Source organism: Pteropus vampyrus, unplaced genomic scaffold (assembly GCF_000151845.1).
Source record: "Pteropus vampyrus isolate Shadow unplaced genomic scaffold, Pvam_2.0 Scaffold352, whole genome shotgun sequence".
NCBI classification, from domain to species: domain Eukaryota; kingdom Metazoa; phylum Chordata; class Mammalia; order Chiroptera; family Pteropodidae; genus Pteropus; species Pteropus vampyrus.
The window spans coordinates 20,371-26,162 of NW_011889133.1; positions in this window are offsets into that span (position 1 = coordinate 20,371).

A 5,792-nucleotide genomic window follows, 5' to 3' on the forward strand; every position below is an offset into this window, starting at 1 on the left:
GAACCTGAGTGTGGATACGTGTTTTGTGTCCCTCTGCACGTATTTCATAATGTGATTTTAAGTTTATTTGGAAGAGCAATCAAGTGAGAATAAATGTTCAAGAAAGAACAAGAGCGAGCTTTGCATTTGCTATAAATTGCAGCATAAATGATAATATGTCATAAAGATATAATTTTAAAAATTCTATAAATTCAAAAATCAGTGCAGGAAAATAGAGACAGTCTATAAGATAGGAAAATGTCTTTGAATATATGAGCCCATAAAACATGGCAAAGGCAAGGGAGGAGAAGAGAGGAGTTCAAAGCATGTTTTCTGCCATCGGACTGCTTGGGTTCCGAATAATCTTGGACAATTTAAATAAAATCTCTAGACCTCAATTTCCTCATCTATGATATGGGAATAATACGAAATGCTCTTGCCTGGAGGGTTTCTGTGGTGATATAATGACAATAAATGAAAGACACTTAATATAGTGCCAGCCCCTACAAACAGTATAGAATAATGGACTAATATTTATTTTGACATCCATTTCCTAAGTTACCATGTACTGACATTTATTTTGGGTGGCCAAAAAGCTTATCTTCTTAAAAAGCAAAATCGTAAAGGAATTAGAAGACTACATAGTTAAGGGCAAACCTAAGACCTCAACCCAGCAAGTTCGGTTATTGGAAGGTAGAGTCTATGCTGTATTCCTTGGTTCTTGGATTTCTCTTTTTTATTCTATAACAATTTCTTCACAATCTAGTAAAGATGTTGCAAAGACATACACAGGAAAGACAGATGAGTTGGAACAATTCCGTTAAAGTGTCTGACACAAATATTTGTACTTACAGTCTGGATTTATACTTACAGGAGTGTGATTCGAGAAGCCTCGGAAAATGTCTACGGCCCCATATCATCCTGCTAAAGGCACTGACCACTGTGAAGGCAATTCATCAGATCATTACTCCTGTGAAAAAACACACAGGCTTTAAGGCTCTTCCACCTGCATTCTCAATAATGCAATCTGCACTTCTCAGTTTCCTTAGCCGACAACTTGCAAGGTTTGCATGACTGTTAATAAAAACATACAGAGAGTGCCTAGCTTTTTTCCCCCCAAAACTTTTTTTTATTGTAAAACACATGTAACAAATTTCATAGTTTTAACCACTTCAAATGTATAGTTCAATAGTATCAGGTATATTCATATTTTTGTGCAGCTGTCCTCACCATTATCTACCGAAATTGTTTCATCTTGCAAAACTGACACTTTATACTATTCAACAACTCCCCATCCATACCTCTTCCCAGTTCCTGGAAAACACTATTCTACTTTCTGCCTCTGATTTTGACTACTCCAGATACCTCATCAAAGTGGAACGTAGAATACATGTCTTTTGTGACTGGCTTATTTCGCTTAGTATGTCTAGCTTTTAACAGGGGCTCATCTCTTGCCATTTCCCCACCCTCTGCAATCCCCTGACCACTATCTTGTCACTCCTGAAATTACGGAAAGTCCCTCAGACTAAACGACATTTTCTTCCTTTCTTCCTAGGTAATTTCTACAGGTTGAAGCCCAGGAGTTGAGGCTGAAGACCAAGCATTTTGGATCTAGGAAAGAAAGATCCAAGTTTGGCCTTTGGCTTCACTATTTTCCAGTTACATAATGTTAGATAAGCCACACTCTAAGCCCCATTTTACTCTTCTGAGAAGTATGGATAATTATACCCTATCCACTATGTCATTTGATTTATTCAACAGTTTTGCATGTACTTGAAAATTCTCCCCACACTTTAAAGTCGGGATCGACAAACTTTTTCTCTAAAGGACCAGATAGTAAATATTTTAGGCGTCGTGGGCCATGTTGGTTCCTTGCATATAGTGTCTTCCTCCCTCCTTCCCTCTGCGCCGCCCTCCCCCCCAGTTCATTCTTTCTCTTTCTTTCTTTCTCTCCTTCCTTCCTTCCTTCCTTCCTTCCTTACTTCCTTCCTTACTTACTTCCTTACTTCCTTACTTCCTTCCTTCCTTCCTCTCTTCCTTCCTTCCTTCCTCCCTCCCTCCCTTCCTTCCTCTCTTCCTTCCTTCCTCTCCTTCCTTCCTTCCTTCCTTCCTTCCTTCCTTCCTTCTTTCCTTCCTTCTTTCCTTCTTCCTTTTTCTTTCCTTTCTTTCTTTCCCTCTCCCTCCTCAATTCCTCCCCCCACTTCCTTTTTTTCTCTAACAGTAAAAACACATTCTTAGCTCAAGAACCTCAAAGAAAGAGCCTGATTTTGGTCTGTAGGTTTAGTTTTTCTTCTCTTGCTCTAAAGTATTATAGCCAGTAAGTTAAGATCAGTTAGGAAAAGAATAGCCAATTCGTTCTTTAAAAGTCTTTGAATATGTTTTCTTACCTTTTTGCAATTCACTTGGTTCCATTAGCCATTAAAGAAAATTCATATAGGCAATTTCTTTTTGCTGAAATGCTAAAAGTTTCTGCCATAGATGATTAAAGAAACCCTCCCAGAATGCTTCCTAACCCTATATATCCCATTCTTTAAGGATGAAATGAGATAAGGATACATGGGCTTCAGATGTGTACAATCCTCTAAAATGAAAAATGACCAGTAGGTGATGTCCTCGTAATATTTAGCTGTGGTTGGGGAAGAGTGTGCTAGTGTTCAGGAAACAAGTCAGGTTTTTAGAATGCCCTCCTTAGGACAGGGTAAGATAAACAGGGAGGGCAGGAAAGCAGGGGTACTTGGGTTCCTCCTAAGCTGGCGTTCTGCATGGGAGAAGCAGGCTGCTCTTCTGTGTTCTCCTCTATATTCTGAGGTCATTCCTGCATGATTTAGCCAGATAATTTAGTGTCCTATAGCATGTCTTAAAATAATGGGTCCCAAAGAGGAAGAATTTCCCCAGTGGTCTTACTTAAAACAAATCCAACTAAAATTATATTTGGAAAAAATTTCCTGGATTGACTGACTGTGACAAAGTTAATGGCAACTTTCCACGTGATGCTCACAGATAACTGCATGTGGAGACCACAGGACGGTGTCCTCATTCCTATCTATACCTGATAGAGACCTATGGATGTTGTATTCTAGCAAATTCAAGTAGTGGGATATTTTCATGATTCAGGGCACACAGAAGGCATAGAGTGCCCCAAATGACCTTAGCTGGGCAAATTCGAAGTGTTGTAAGTGGTTCGATTTGATGATGTTCATGGTCCTTTCTAATCTCAAAACTCTAAGTTTCTACTTCTCTCTCGGTATGGAATTATGCCCCATCCACAACTTTTAGCTTTCTCAATTTCCCTGTCAACCATGTTTATATTTCTCTCTGCTGAACCCTGCCCCATTCTTACTTATTTCTGTGATGCTAACTATAATTTTAACTCGCTTAACCAGGTCATTTTACTTGCTCCGTCTTAGTTACCTACCTCTAATGTCATGTACCATTTTCTCTCTGATTCTGCTAACAGAAATTTCATTTTCAACCTCTCCATTTCATCCTGTAATTTCTTGCAAACAAACCTTCCATCTAAATCAGGATTACTAGAGGTTTTTTTTTTTTTTTTTTGTACTAGGCTACATATAAAATAAAAACAAGAACACATGAACTTGAATATTTTTTGTTACAATGATCAATTGAGAGACCCTTTTTTTGACTTAAGAAGCATATAGATGATGCATAAATGAATTAAGTGCATACAGAGGTTAAGAACACATCGTCTCTTTTTACCATTCATAGAAATACCGTTTCTTCAAAATACTAGATAGCTTACAATATTCATAGTGCTTTAAACATGACATGATTAATTATGTTCACCAGCAATTATAAGGACCAAATTGTCTTCTTTGGTAGCGTGAAACTTATCTGTGGTCAGTGATCTATATGAAAAGAGCTCAAGATATGTAGTATTTATGATAAACCAAACATTTATTGTTAGACTTCTAGATAAATTTTGAACCATGAAACTAGATAAAATGTCCTAGGAAGTGAGGTTTATGGTCTTTAAATCCTTTAAAAGAAAGTGTTCACTGGGGCATGCAACTTTTACAGTTTAGCTTCTTTACCTAAGTGAAGCTTCTCGTTATGTAGCACAGAGCTTCTCGAAAACAGGGATGACGAGTTTTCCCAGGTAACACGGGCTTCATTGTAAGTAGCAACAACACACACGGAGAGAACATGAGCTCTGATCCCATTTATATCCCTCTGATGACCTCAAAAACCTGTGTTGTTTTTAGTGTGCTCCAACTTAGAAGTGTAGTGAGCGCTAGGGAGTCTTCAGAATATCAACGTTAAAGGAGATTTAAACAATTTCAAGGAAGATGCTAGATCAATATTTTTCAACTTTTTGTCTCGTTTAGTGTTTCTCATGCTTTAGTAACAAAGATAGTGGTGCTATACTGAGAAGTCTAGTGGTCCTTGGTATAAGAGAAATTTTTCGCCTTCATATCCTCATGCCCATTACAGTATGTTATAGTGTGAAGCAGTTGTTAGCTGGACTAAACTGAAGAGGATGTGCTTTGGGTTCAAAATTTTGCTTTGCTACCATCTACCCACGTCTGAATCTTCATTTCCTCCTCTCTGTAAGATTGCTTCTCTTAGAGCTAGTGTGGGGCCTGAATGAGATAGGATATGCAAATAATTGAGTGGGCATTAGCTGTTAATTGATTATTATCTTTTTTTTTTTGGTCTCAATCTTTTCTATGTATCAGGCTCTGGGGAAGACTGTACTTTATAATCTCTTGATGCCCTGGTCTTATCCCCAGACCTAGTAAATCATCTTATCTGGCAGCAGCATTTTAAAAATCTCCCCCAGATTATTGTAATGTCCAGCTGAGGTTGAGAACCACTGCTCTAGGCTGGTGTTTCAAGGTTGTGTGAGTCCAGTGATTCTCAATCTTTAGAATCCCCAGGAGGGTTTGTTAAAACACACATAGCTGGGCTGTACTCCTAGAGTTTCTGATTCTGTAGGTCTGGGGTGGAGCTTCTGTAATTGGCATTTCTGAAAAATTCCTGGTGATGTTGATGCTGTTGGTCTTTGAACCACTGCTCTAGGGAAACAGTTCTCAAAGTGTGATCTGCACACCAACTGCATGTGGAATATATGGGAAGTTTAAGCATAAAGGCAGTCCTCCCTATCCAAACTCTCTTATGTAAATTTTATCTATTAGAACTCCAGTAAGGAATAAGTATGGAGATCTTTTTTGCCCTCTGCACTATGTTTTTCTCTCTGAAATTCAGGAACTAAATAAATTTAGCTTATATACTATCCCTCATTGTCCAAACTTACCACTGGCATTCTCACTATCAAAGCTCAGGATTCAGGTATATGTGATCATTCTACAGATTTCTGGGCTCCACCAGAGTTGTACCAAATTAGATAATTTGAAATTAGATCTGGGGTTCTACATTTCAACAGTCTTTTAAGATCATTCTTAGAAGCATGGCTGTCGGAGAACCACACTTCTATGCTCTAAACAAGAATCATGAAGTTCTTTTGAATTCCAGTAATTAAAAACATAACTCTAGTGTCATATACTTATGAGGCTTACCTGCAAAGCACTTTAGGCCAATAAAGTAATGTAGTCTGGGATCTTATAGTATTTAGGATTATAATCTTGATCTTAAGATAGAAGTAAAATCCTATTTTTGGAAAAAGACAACCAAAATTTCTCCTACCCGATCATATTCACAAACATGAATGAAACCAGTCTTATTTGGAGGAAACTGCTCAGGAAAATTAAAGACAAAATTAATTAAGATGAAAAACTATTTATAGATACTAGAAGTCCGATAGAAAATTCACATGGTTTGCATGCTGTTTCTAA